The sequence below is a fragment of the Antennarius striatus genome, chromosome 18 (assembly GCF_040054535.1).
Source record: "Antennarius striatus isolate MH-2024 chromosome 18, ASM4005453v1, whole genome shotgun sequence".
In the NCBI taxonomy this organism is placed as follows: Eukaryota; Metazoa; Chordata; class Actinopteri; order Lophiiformes; family Antennariidae; genus Antennarius; species Antennarius striatus.
The window spans coordinates 3971193-3985237 of record NC_090793.1 but is presented as its reverse complement, the minus strand read 5'-3'; the positions used below and the strand labels follow the sequence as shown (position 1 = coordinate 3985237).

The 14045-nt window shown below is 41.7% G+C and overlaps 1 protein-coding gene across 2 annotated transcripts in view; it reads left to right on the top strand.

Moving 5' to 3' along the window:
* Positions 1–2123: 2123 nt before the first annotated feature.
* st3gal3b (ST3 beta-galactoside alpha-2,3-sialyltransferase 3b) overlaps positions 2124–14045 on the top strand; it is a 63447-nt gene continuing 51525 nt past the window's right edge. Inside the window, exon 1 of one of the 2 annotated variants that reach the window (XM_068340924.1) lies at positions 2124–2638. The gene's annotated coding sequence lies outside the window, so the exon portion shown is untranslated. The remainder of the gene's footprint in view (positions 2639–14045) is intronic. The other variant, XM_068340925.1, reaches the window with a different exon arrangement.

Genomic DNA, 14045 nt, shown 5'->3' with positions numbered 1-14045 from the left:
TACTGACGGAGAAGGCGCTGTCAGCTTGGTGCAGTGTCCACAGGAGAATATATGAACTAATGGCAAAGAAAACTATTGAGTGAAAAGCAAAAGTGACAAAAAAAACAAACTGTATTACATCTTTCCCTATTTCTAAAACTGTTTTTAAAATGAGTATCAGGCTTTAACATGTTAATAAAACCAATTTGTAATTTATGCTTTTTTTTTCTTTTTACTTAAACAGTTGTGACATTGTTATTAATAAAATCATTTAAATGAACAGCTTGTTTTGTTTTTATATTGTACTATTGACAAAATTCAATCCTTGCATATGCCTCTACCATATATTCTGTTATTACTTTTGGGATGCATAAACATCATGTTGGGATGCACAAATTTTTCTCAATGCGCATCCTAGAGATGCACTACTTTCTTGAGGTAAAATTAACTCTGTGCTGTAACTTTAAACTCTTGACAGTGATAAGTAAGAGCTTTGTGGGCCACGAACACTGTCTGACTACAGTATACAATTACTAACACAACTAGCTGACCTACAAGTAGAAGTGATTCAATAATCCATATAGAATTAAGAATTATTTTTGTTGGAGTGTGTATCTCTGTTATCATCATAAACCTGACCATTGAGACTGGCCTATAATTAATCTTTGCCACTGCAAAAAATAATTAAAGAATTAGAGGAATGGAGCATGACAGAAGAAAAGTAGGAAAACCAAAATTATAAATTGACCAAATCATGTTTTATTCCTGAAGGAAATGTATTTAGTTGTGTCTTCATCACGGCCTGTCAACAAAGGATGTATAGTGAAGCAAGTGCATTGTAATCTGTGTGTATAGAAAACAAACCTTCAGGAAAACTGCTCCTTTTTGATAGACAAACAAATGCAAACAAACCAGTGCACTTCCAGACAAGGTTAGAACATGGAAAATATCAGCCCCTTCCATTGTTTTCCATGGCCATGGATCATTCCCTTTTGTATGTCCTGTAAACGAATGAGCCTTGTGCAAAAAATCCATGATGTGCTGCCAAATCCCCAGGAGACCCACAATAGATTTGAAAGAAGCCTGTGATCCCAGGACACTTAATAGGCTTGTGTACTTGTGCACAACTTGATGTTTGTTTGTGTATGTATTTTATTGTCCTGGCTCCTGCTAATCTCCAGACCCCTGACGGAGTGCAGTGGTTGAGCAGATTGTGTTTCCTGCTTGATCTAATTTTAATAGATCAGTATTCTAACCTGCAACACTCTTTCGCAGGGAAAAAAAAGAGAAAGAAAACTGTCCCAAACCACCCAATCCTCTTGGCTCTAAGCCTAACAAATGCTTATGTAGGATACAAGGCCCCGTGAATGCCAGGGCACAAATAAAACGCAATATCTAAACGGAAAATTGAGTTAATAGTAGTAGATCTTCTGAGATACAAAACACTGCCGTTATCAGCCTGATATTTACAGCCAATGTTCACTAAGCCATTCCATATTCTAAGAAGTCTGTTAAAAATAGTCTGTACATTGATGGGAACAGTGTGTGAGGCTTACATTTTTCTGTTGCTAAATTGCTACTGTCAGCACTGACAGCGATTTCAGTGTGTTCTTTGATTATATAGGACAGGACAAAACACATTCGGTTACAATGCCCAGCTTCTAAAATTCAGTTTACCAAAATGCCTATGGAGGATTAGCAAAAGGGCTTTAAGAGCACCCACATTTTAAAAAAAGTTGTACGCAAGGCTGTGCTGCTCTGAGGGTGTCTGGATGTAATGAAAGTACAGGAACATTTTTATCACTGTGCAGCCAAGGGGTTTACACTTTAGTAGGTAATGATTATTTGTATTCCAAGAAATAATTAGGAGCTAGAGCATTTCAGGAAGCCAGAGATGATCCACCTAAGGCATTCATCAGCGAAGGACTCAAGTTACATATGGATTTAGATGCATGTTGACCAAAACCAGCATCTTATCAAGAGAACAAGAGAAGAAGGACTGTCTGGGGGAAAATAAGTGAGAAATTACTGTAAAGCTTGCAAACTGGGCTTAAACTAAGAACAAATGATTTCACAAATAACTAGTAGTCACTTTTTTTTTTTTTTTAGCAATTCCCATGAACTATTTGAATGTCATCCAACCACGACTTCCGTATCACACTTGTAGATAAAAATTACAAAAGCAAAAAAGTGGCGCACTGCAAGCACATTCCGTCACACTAGGAGAAAAGCCTGCTGCTGAGATGGGACCATTACAGTCGGTCGTCTGCTGGTGAAAAAAGCAAACGGCGTACAATGCTGCCGATAACAGCCGACGCGCACAGACGGTATCACGTGAAAACGGGAGATGAAAAGGTCCATTCATTTCAGATTTATTAGGATAGGAGGGGAACATCAACATTTAGACGCAATAATGTCGGTGGACGGTCTTGCTTCTTCATTCTACCAGGGTTCATGTGAAGCGGAGCGGGACAGCGAGTAAAGGGAAGACGTGCAGGCGAGAGCAGCGCGTTCAGTGCGGGGTTCACGGCTTTCATCACGATGGCTTGGAGAGGAGGGAGAACACGGTCGTTTCATCGACCACTCCATTATTTCAACTGAGGTTTTTTTTTTTTAATTTTTTTTTTTTTACCTGATCGATTCAAAGGAAGGGGAAAAGGTAATATCTAACATTCATTCAGATCAAATGAAAATGGCAACAAGACGTCATTGCGCCGTTTTACACGACAATGATGGTGGTGGTTTATTTAGGGGGATCCTGTTAGCCCCGAGACCACCTCAGCATTGTTCTTTTGTTGGAATTCAGTGTTATTACATATCATATCTTACTGTCATTTAAACTATCATTCCCAGGCGTTGCTCTGCTGCACCCAAACCGATTTCTTACCACAATATTGCCCAACCAGTGGCGCGTTGCTCCGTTGCAGGCCTACCGACGGAATCAACGCAAATTTCCCTCACTGCCAACGTAGCAATGCTAGCATAACGGTCGGCTAACTGAGAGCTACCAGTGACCGTTAGCTGCTCTGCACTCGACTTACCGTCGGGTTGTTAACGTTGATTCGTGATCAGTGCATTGTGTCGCTTATCTGTGTTTGTTATGCATGTTTACCAAACTTGAGCCTTCATAAGTACATCAAACACCACAGATAATCTTCAAGTACTCACTGAACGCAGAGGCATTCAGGGACGGGGTTGATCTCGCCGGACCCCCGGGTTCCGTTATGGTTGTAATGCTAACTCTTCGCTCACCTCAATCCTACTTTCGTACTTCTGTAAACTATGTGACATAAAGTCGGGGGTACCCATAATTTCCCTTCAAGGTCCGAAAAACAGCTCTTATGCAGGCTTTAAAAACGAAAGATATAATGAGCTGCTGTCAAAAATGTTGCTGGTGAAACCCGTTATTTAATGCAGTGGTGACCTCAGGTCAGTGACTACATGCTGGGTTATGGTCGCAGCTACATAGATGTTGGATTTTTGATGTTTGATCTAGCTTTGATCGTTGTGTGTCGATGTTATTCTTCTTGCTTCTGCGAAATCAAGCTATTACTTGGTCCCCCCCCCACCCCCCATGACTACAATTCTTTCTTAAATACGCCTTAAATTAGTTGATCAATGTTGACAGCAACAAATACATGTAATGTGACGTTAGAAGAAATATACTCGTAACTCCCAAAAGTAGTATTTGTACAGCCTCTTACACAATTAAAGCATTTGAATGAATTGTAGACGTGACTGTTTTAGTGTACTTCAGGCCTTGTAAATGCAAACCGAGAGGCAGATCATTCAGTGGTTGTCAGTCTACACCAGTGTATTAACTAATTACATCCCGCTTCAAAGCGGTGATGTATTGTAGTTGTCAGTGTTGGTGTGTTTGTTCGTCTGTTTGTTTGTCTACCAAACATCTTCGCAACCGTTGCAGATAGAAAGATGAAACAAAAAGCATATTTCTCGGGCAGCAAAGGGGATGAAAATGAGATGATGGCCTTGACCTTGAGAAATCTAGGTCTAGGTCAAGGTCAAATTTCAACTTTGGTACACTCAGGAACTGGATAAGATAGAAAGACAAGGGAGAAGGACGGTGTGAGCAAGACCATAGTTTAAAGTTATTGCTTTAATCTATGAAAGTAGATTAAAGCAATATAATGATCTTTGATCTTTGATCTACGCAATAGGTCAGGGTAAAATATTGAATTCAGGGGTGTCACAGGATGTTGCAGTCTGTGACTGCATTGGTTCTTGTTGTATTTTGAACTCGTTAGGATGGATCTGCTCTGAGACAACCCTGTTCTGGTGAGGCCCCAATATTTCTTTTGACTTTAGTAGGAAGAAGTTTCATGTAATTTCAGTTATGAACATTTGAAAATAAAAAATACACTATTATTATTACCATTATTTTTATTTTTATTATTATTATTATGGATGTAATGAGGGAGGACATGAAGGTAGTTGGTGTGAGAGAAGAGGACGCAGAAGACAGGGTTAGATGGAGGCAACTGATACACTGTGGCGACCCCTGAAGGGAAAAGCCCAAAGGAAAAGAAGAAGATTATTATTACTATTATTATTATTATTAGGTTTATTGGCAAAAATACTATCCAGATTTAATAAATTTAAATATTACAACACAACAGTGTTCTCCCGTATATAACAGACAGCAGCAACTGACAGGTACGTACTTTAACTGATAAGTGCTCACTTAAAAGGATTCAGCCATTAATGACATGTGTCTCTAGTTCTTGGTAGAGCCTGGAGCTGATACAAGCTCCTGCAAATATGTTATTTATCCAGACACTAGGTTCTGAGTGTTCCTGGGGGCATATTTGTCATGGGTGAATGGTGTGCATGTACTGCCATCACCTTCTTTCAGTCTTGTGGGACAGTTTCTTTTTAAGTCAGACTTTTATCTGAAACCAGGCCTTGCTGGTCTACTTGGGATAACTATGCTTGTGGAATCTCCAATAGTGCCCAAGCTTCAGCTTTCTCAAATGTTTGTAAGTTTTCATTTGAATTTCCTGATACTTGAAGGAAACCAAAGTACCATTTGTGCACAGCAGTTTTCCGTTGTCGAAGTAACCAGGAGTCACCACCATGGCTCACTGTAGGTGGGTGTGTTGTGTTCAGCATGGGCTTTATTCTTCCTCTTCTACACATATCCCTGATCCATAGGCCGGAAAAGTTTGAGTTTCAGAGCTGTGATTTATCATTCCACAGAACAGTAACGACTGTGGTATATTTAGCTTGCTTTGAGCCTTCTGAAAGACTTGGATCATCATTGGTTATATATTGGAGTTTTGTGTGGTAGTCATAAAAAGCAGCCTTGGGAACAGTTTGAGTCTAATGTGTGTCTATGAAACTTGCATAGTATGTTTATAACACTTGATTTGGAAATACCTATTAAATATGCTATTCATTGGGTTGGATAATTTTGACTGGTCATTGAAAGTAACATGATACATTCAATATGGGAAGAAAACCAAAGTTTCATGTATTGACATATTTGAACTTGTCTCATCTAATGTGGTCATTGCACACAGATGATACAGACGATAGATATCACGTTATTCAGTAAACCTATTATACAATAGGAGTTGAATTATTTTGCTTCCATCATTAGAAATTCTGCAAAATGTGTTGTTTTGAGGCAGGGTCTGAAAGTTGTTTAATCATGTTAAATGTTAAATGTGTATGCTGTTGACAGCTTTTTCTTGGCATTTGGTTACAGATGGCACATTGCTCAAATTTACTCAGCGGTTTTTTTCAAGAAGAGAGTTAAGTCCATACTAGTGTTAGTAGTGGGTTCTGTTTTTCTAGTAAACTGGATAGGATTTGCTGGACCTAGTATGACATGAGTAACTTGTATTTAAATTTAGTTATTAAATATATTTATAATCAGGACAGTTCATATTCATATCCTGTGTGCTTGATTAACTCTTTGTCAAGCTTTAGTATGAGGTAAAATCAAGTAAATGGAGCTGTAGTTCTGCATCATAAAATGAAGCGCCAATACCAGTGACTTAGCCGCATGGTTCCTTTATCTTAAGCCTTCATGCTTTCTGCTGTGGTGACTGTGGCTTTCCATGAACCAGTATGAACGAGATAGTTTCCTGCAGAGCGTTGCTACATGGGTGATTGGTGAAGTGATGATTGACTTATTATTGACAGTTTGCATCCATCATCAGCCGGAGGATATTTGACCAATAATGTAATACTTATTTGACACTAATGTGTCTGTAATTTGTCTGTAGTAATTTGTGGGTGGAATTTGTAATTGATGAAACAGGAAAAAATAGTTATGCAATTAGTTATGCAATATGCAAGGGAGACTGAAGTTTGTGTCAGAAGGGACACTATTCAACTGCATAATTCTGTACTCATGAGTGCAGGCATTATGTGATTTTCTCAAATTGCTCATTATTTTTGGCTATCCAACTAAATTGTTCGACCAAAGCTAACAGTCTCATTTAGGATTTCTAATACAAATACGCACAACTGCATTTTTTGTGCGTCCTTCAATGTCTCATACTTGTTCCTCAATTTTAATTACAAATAATGGGGAAAAATTGATTTTCTTCTGATATTTTTATTATTATTGCCTGCTGGGGATATCCCCTGCATTAGACAGACTAATCTTCAAGGAGAGATGATGCTGCATGAAAAGGCTAAGCGATGCTTGAAGCCACTGCACTTGAGTGATTGACACATTGATGCGCATCCTTAAATAAAAGTCTGACACGCCAACCTTTTGCTTGAATGTTCCGTTTATTTACCAATTAAGTCAACCAATTGTTAACATCCAGCATTACAATATTAATTTCCGTTGAGCATTCCATGATCAACACACATGCCCCTAATTGTCAATGACATGCAGGCATAACAATTCAGTACAATACAATATAATATACCGTAGCCATATTTGAAAAATTAATCAGCATACATTATTTTCAATTGATCTGTACCTTGTGAATTATACCAATTTTAGTTACAGGTTTCTCAATAATTTTGGTTTTGGTGTGGAGCTTGACTTTCAAAGGCATTGGTCCTTTGTGGAAATCACTCCAACTCTTAAGATTCTATCCTTCAGAATTGGATCCAGCATATAAATGGAACTTTGCTTGTTCAATGTTGCTTTCTCAGTCAGAGATGAAATTTCTTTCTGAAATCGTTGTTGCTAAAAACAACGAATGACAGCCAGTTCTGCTTCCAACACCTCCTTTGCTGTCAAGATGTTATTCCTTTGAGTGATTGTGGCCTTAAGCTTGCATATTATCTGAAGGCTTCAACCCTTTTCTAAGACCGCTGAGTTCCCACAACACTGGGTTAAACCTGAGAAACCAGGCCACTGACAACTTCAGTTTTTTGCCGTCTGAAAAGTAAGTAAAAGATAGTCAGTGACCCTTTCTGACTTCCTTTTGCTTCATGCATCTGTTGACTGTGAATGATGCTAGCAACTGAATATCCAACAACCACCTTGTCTACTGGTTTGAAATATCTGCTGGCAAGACCTCAGCCCATCCACAACGTCTCCTGCAAAGTTACTGGTGCATCAACTTCACAGACAAAGTGACTGGTGCCAGAATGCCCAATGACAGACAGACAGACAGACTGACTTTATCTGTCTGTCTGTCTGTCTGCCTGTCTGTCTGTCTGTCCGTCCGTCCGTCCGTCCCAAACTCTGGGCTTGCACCAGGAGCTAGTATGACTAAGCCACTGTGGCTCAGTGTAAACAAATTGAGTAAGCCACACAAAGCCACATTCTGTGTCCAAGACAGCGGCTTGCTATAATAGCAAGTAAAACTTCCAAGTAAACATTGACTAATATATTTGTATGACTGTATCTTTGCATAGAGAATCCAAGTTTTTCAATCGTTGGGTGGTGTAAAACCACACCTGTTGTGGAGTGTGTGTGGGGGGAAAGCCCCCCACAAGGGGGTCCGGGGGGCCTCCCCCGGGAAATTTTTTAGAAAGTGGGGTTGTTTTCCTGTATTCTGGTGCATTCTGAGGACAAAATCTTCTGTTCAGTTTACCTACAAAAATACACTAAAGTCAATAGTTCAAACTTAATTATCTTTATTTCTATCCTACTTTATGCAGGTATAAATGTGAGATTCAACAACTGAAAACTTGCATTCACTATGTGAAGATACAGTCATACAAAATATTACTCAATGTTTACTTGTAAGTTTTACTTAGACTAGAAGACATTTTAACTTTGACTTAGACACTTTGATTTTAATAAATTTGATTCCTGGTATTTCTCAATGTTTACTTGTAAGTTTTACTTGCTATTATAGCAAGTGAGGTGAATACACATTTACATGCATCGCTGGTTATTCCTGCCGGTCATAGGGATCAAAAGTCTAAGACTAAAAAGAAGTATTGATAATATCTTTCATTTACCTTCTGATCGGTCTGTAACCACTCCTACCCCCTCTCAACATTCACCATTTGCTGATTAATTAGTATTTTTACACAAATTCTACTGTATGACACTGGATTCTCAATTTATTTAGATCGATCGTCCTCGCCTTGTCGTACACCAATTCACGGGTTTAGCTTGTAAAAAAGAATCTTTGTTTTTCATTGGACGAGAGGAGGTTATGACCCGAGTGAATATTTAATGATCGGGAGCGTTCAGGTCACTTCGGCTATTTCCGTCGGCATGCGGAAATAGCGGCGTTAGCAGAAATAGTGGCGCTAGCGGAAATAGCGGCGCTAGCGGAAATAGCAGCGCTAGCGAGCAGTGCTAGCCGAAATAGCGGTGCTAGCCGAAATAGCGGTGCTAGCGAGCGCAAAAGTTGTAAGTTTTAGCTTTTTTTCCGTAAAAATAAGAACGCCACTGCGGCTACACAGTCTAAAAACCTGGTAGCCAATCTGGAGTTTACTTCGCCTATGGCGAAATGGCAAATGGCTAGCGCAAGCCCAGAAACTGGGAAATTTAAACGTTACAGTAGCAGAACAGACAGAAACAGGGAAAATATACAGTACATTGAAGAAAATAATAAGGAAAGAGAATAATAATAATAACATTAAAAATTTTAACAATAATAATAATAAAAGTACCCAAGCACGGCAGGCGTTTAGTTATAAATAAGTGTGGCACTCTGTGGTCATACACAGGACCTAATGAAAGCCATATCTAAACATCAGACTGGTGGAACTCTATCTGATATTTTAGAGCTAGTTGTACAGTGTGATGGCTTGTGGCAGGAATGACTTCCTGTACCTGTCTTTTCAAACTCTAGCAGTCTATTGGAGAACGAGCTCCGCTGTCTGTCCAGTTTGTAGTGGAGAGGGTGAGCGGGGTTATCCATGATGGATAACAGTTTGTTTTTAGAGAAAAATTCCCTTTCTTCTGGAGGGCATTGTTGGCTTTCTATCTGTAAAGCGCTTTGAAATGTATTCAGATGTGATTAAGCGCTATGTAAATAAAAGTTGAGTCATTGATTGTTTCTTGTTCAACTTACAACTGATGAAGCATAGCCTTAATGTCTCCATGATTGCCATGGGCTACTGCCTGAATCAAATGAGAATTCCAAGCAAAGGACTGGTGAGATGAGGACCTTGGGAGTAGTTCGTCATTATGGTTATGTTTCCAATTACTTGGGAGCATTGATCAACATATCCACATTATCCTTAAATGCGGAGGAAATGAAGCTTTAGTTGGGATGTTATATTTGGTGACTGGCATCTGCTTCTGTGTGAGGACCTCTGGTAAAGCATGAAAATTATTTTCAGCAAGACCAGGAACCTCCATCCCTGATAAGGAGTACAGGTAGTTGTCGACTTACGACCGCGATTGGTCCCGACAGATCGGTCGTAATTCGACTTGGTCTTAAATCGACTCTTAAGTAAAAATTCAAATCCAGCAGCGCTGGTGCTTGGCTGTGGGTCGTCCGGATCGTCAGCTGGGGCAGCGCGTGGGTTGGTGGGAGCGGGAGACGATCTTTTCATAATCATTGTGAGCTTTGTCTGAATTGTTTGTTTCTTTTTCTCCTCATAAATGTCACGATATGGACGGAAAGCGTCGTTTGCCATCCGTTCAATCCTTGCAAATGTTTCTATGTTCTATGTCCATTTCTTCAAAGTGTGCACGGAGTTTATTTAACAGGGAAAAGCCTTCTGACAAGCCTTTGGTGGTGAACATTTTTTCTGTTTCCTCCTCTTCTTTCTCGGCTTCTCTTCTCTCTTCTTCTTCCACTCTTTCTTCTTCCACAAGATCAGTTCTTCATACAGCGCGATCTTTCGTAAGTTCTCCAAGGAGAGGTTTTTTGCCAGTTTCACTATTTTCTCCCGAATCTGATCAAGTTCTTCGTCACTTCCAAATCCAGCAGAAGAGTTCACGTAACGCTTGACAGTTTTTCCATACGCCATTCATACATTTCTGCGTCACAGCCTCCTAAGCAGCCCAGCCCATCAGTAGTGGGCTGGGCTATTGATCTCACGGTGTGACTGAACAGCGTGTGTGCGCTGTGGGGACTGAAGAGAGCGCGGGAGCCTCAGAGCGTGAGTACTGTGGCTGGAGGGAATGCCCGCGTTGCCCGGACATTGTGGTCGTAAAGTCGGTCGGTCGTAAGTTGCATAGGTTGTAAGTCGACGACTACCTGTATGATGAAACAACCTTTTCTTGTCACATTGTTTTCAAGGGAAAATGTGGTCTTTTTCCTGTCCGTGTAGGATCTCTGTTGTCCAGGTCATGGTTATCTAAAGCTGTTTAAATCAATCCATGGGACTTTCAAGAAAGTTGAAGACGTTTCATCTCTCATCCAAGAGACTTCTTCAATTCTGACGGTGGCTTGTCTTGTCCCAGCTTATCAACCCTGTGGGGCGTGGTCAGTGCTATTCACATTCAAAGGACCGTCATTGGAACCTGTCTGGCTCCTCAACGATAGTGGTGTCAAAAGGGGGGGTCATTGAAAGTGTGTTCCAACTACAGGGGGATCACACTCCTCCGCCTCCCGGGGGAAGTCTATTCCAGGGTACTTGAGAAGAGGATTAGACCTATAGTCGAATCGCGGGTTCAGGAGGAACATCTGCTTCCTCCTGAATCCCTTTCTTCTGGAGGGCATTGTTGGCTTTCTATCTGTAAAGCGCTTTGAAATGTCTTCAGATGTGATTAAGCGCTATGTAAATAAAAGTTGAGTGATTGAATGTTTCTTGTTCAACAAAATAAATGGTTTTCGTCCCGGTCGTGGAACATTGGACCAGCTCTATACTCTCCATCGAGTGCTCGAAGGTTCATGGGAGTTTGCCCAACCAGTCCACATGTGTTTTGTGGATCTGGAGGAGGCATTCGATTGTGTGTCGTAGTAACTTGTGGGGAGTGCTTAGGGAGTATGGGGTTCCGGGCCCTTTGCTGAGGGCTGTCCAGTCCCTGTATGACCGAAGTCAGAGCTTGGTTCGCATTGCCGGCAGTAAGTCAGACATGTTCCAGGTGCATGTTTGACTCCGGCAGGGCTGCCCTCTATCACCGGTTCTGTTCATAATCTTTATGGACAGAATTTCTAGGTGCAACCAGGATCCGTAGGGAGTCCGGTTTGGAGACCAAAGGATTTCATCTCTGCTTTTTGCAGACGATGTTGTCCTGTTGGCCTCATCAAACCTGGACCTTCAGAGTGCACTGGGATGGTTTGCATTCGAGTGTGACGCAAGTGGGATGAGGATCAGCACCTCTAAATCCGAGGCCATGGTTCTTGACCGGAAAAGGGTGGTGTGCCCTCTTCAGGTCGGTGGAGAGTCCTTGCCCCAAGTGGAGGAGTTTAAGTATCTTGGGGTCTTGTTCACGAGTGAGGGAAGAATGGAACGTGAGATTGACAGACGGATCGGTGAAGCTTCTGCAGTGATGCAGTTGCTGTATAGGTCTGTCTGGTGAAAGAGCTGAGTCGTAAGACGAAGCTCTCGATTTACCGGTCAATCTACATTCCTACTTTCACCTATGGTCATGAGCTTTGGGTCATGACTGAAAGGACAAGATCCCGGATACAAAGGGCTGAAATGAATTTCCTCCTTAAGAGTGGCTGGGCACACCCTTAGAGATAGGGTGAGGAGGTCAGTCATCAGGGAGGAGCTCCGAGTAGAGCTGCTGCTCCTCCGCCTCAAGCGGAGCCAGCTGAGGTGGCATGGGCATCTGTTCCAGATACCTCGTGGACGCCTCCCTGGGGAGACCTCCTACTGGGAGGAGACCTCGAGGAAGACATAGGACACACTGTTGTCCCCACGACCCGGCCCCGGATAAGCGGTTGAAGATGGATGAAATGCAAGTTTCACCTTTGTATACTAATGTGCTGAGACAATCTTTTTGGGAGTTTTGAAAGGACATGATTGTAAATGGGAGAAAGGTGATGTCGCAGACCAACCTCCCTGTTCAGAGATGGGTTCTCCACTTTGACGTGGATGGCCTCTTTCACTCCTCCCCCAAACCATTTATCTTCCCTGTCCAAGATCTGAACATCGGTGTCTTGAAATGAGTGTCCCTCTTCCTTGAGGTGAAGGAAGACTGCTGAGTCCTGTACTGATGTGTTGGCTCTTCTGTGTTGAGCCATTCGTCTGTGGAGTGGTTGTTTGGTTTCCCCTATGTAGACATCTGAGCATTCCTCGTTACATTTAACTGCATACACGAGATTGCTCTTCTGACTGTGTGGTGTCGGGTCTTTTGGGTGGACCAGTCTTTGTCGGAGGGTGTTGCCCAGCTTAAAATACACAGGAACCTTGTGTTTGTTAAAGATCCTCTTCAGCTTTTCCGACACTCTAAACACATACGGGATCACTACACCATTGCGCTTGCTCTCTTCCGTCCTCACTGGGTGAGGCTATCAGCTTTTGGTTAACCATGACCTAGATGACTGAGAACCTACACAGATAGTGAGGGAATGGCTTTCACAGGACAACATCCTCAGCGACAGGACAATCCTCAACCCCGACTAGCTCTGTCAACTTCTGGACCTCTGCCTAGACACCACCTATTTCCAGTGAAGAGGGAGCTTCTATTTTACAAAGGTGAAATTTGCATTTCAATGACCCCCTTTTAACACCCCCATCAACCATCGTTGAGGAGCCAGATGGGTTTCAAACAATGGTCGTTGAAATGTGAATAGCACTGACCACACCCCACAGGGTTGTTTTTTTTAGATTTAATTTTAAATACTGATTCGATTCCCGAAAGGAAATTAAGAAAGCACACTCTAGTTAGTTGTCAAACGCATGCGTGCATATTAGTGAGTACAGGCCTCTGTAACACACACATACACGCTCAAGAGGGGGTCTGTAGGCATGCAAGGGGAGGTAGAATGGTGGGCAGTCCCTTTGTGGAGTGCCCCAAACGAGCAATTTGTAAAGGGGGCGGTGCCTTGCTCAACGGCCTCTTGGCAGTTCTCCGGGGGTGAGCTGACACCTCCCACTGTCAGCTAACACTCTGGATGTTTTTTGGGCGGGATCGGGAATCAAACTGTTGACCTCGAATTGTAGGACGACCCACTCTACTGCCCACTCTACCACTGAGCCACTGCCACCCAAATAAGCTGGGACAAGACCAGCTACCTTTACAACTGAAGAAGTCTTTTGGATGATGGAAAAAACATCTTCAACTTTCTTAGTCCAGTGGATTGACTTAATCAGCTTTGGATAACCTTTTATCATTTGTTTTAAATTGATAGCCTTGTTCAGCTAAGTTTTTCCACCTTTTTGTAAACTGTACAACTTGTCAGGTAGTGTTATCGCAGAAAGTTGTCAGTGAGCGTTTCAATACAGTTAGCCACAATGTCCGATTTGAAGCCACTGAGGTTTCCACCGCACTTGAGTGACTGACATGTTAATGCTTACTTAATAAAATGCCAGATACTCCAACCTTTTACTTGATTATTCTGTTTATTTACCATTTAAATTGTCCAATAGTTAACATCCAGTATCACAATATTTGGCGTTCAGCATTCCATGATCACCGGTCAAAAATTATTGATGCTTCCAGGCTGAAAACCTGACCCGGCCAACAATTGTTTCCTATTTATACGTGGTGACCAATTATCCTCAGGAGACCCAAAGCATGGTTTGGTTCCTACACTGCATGT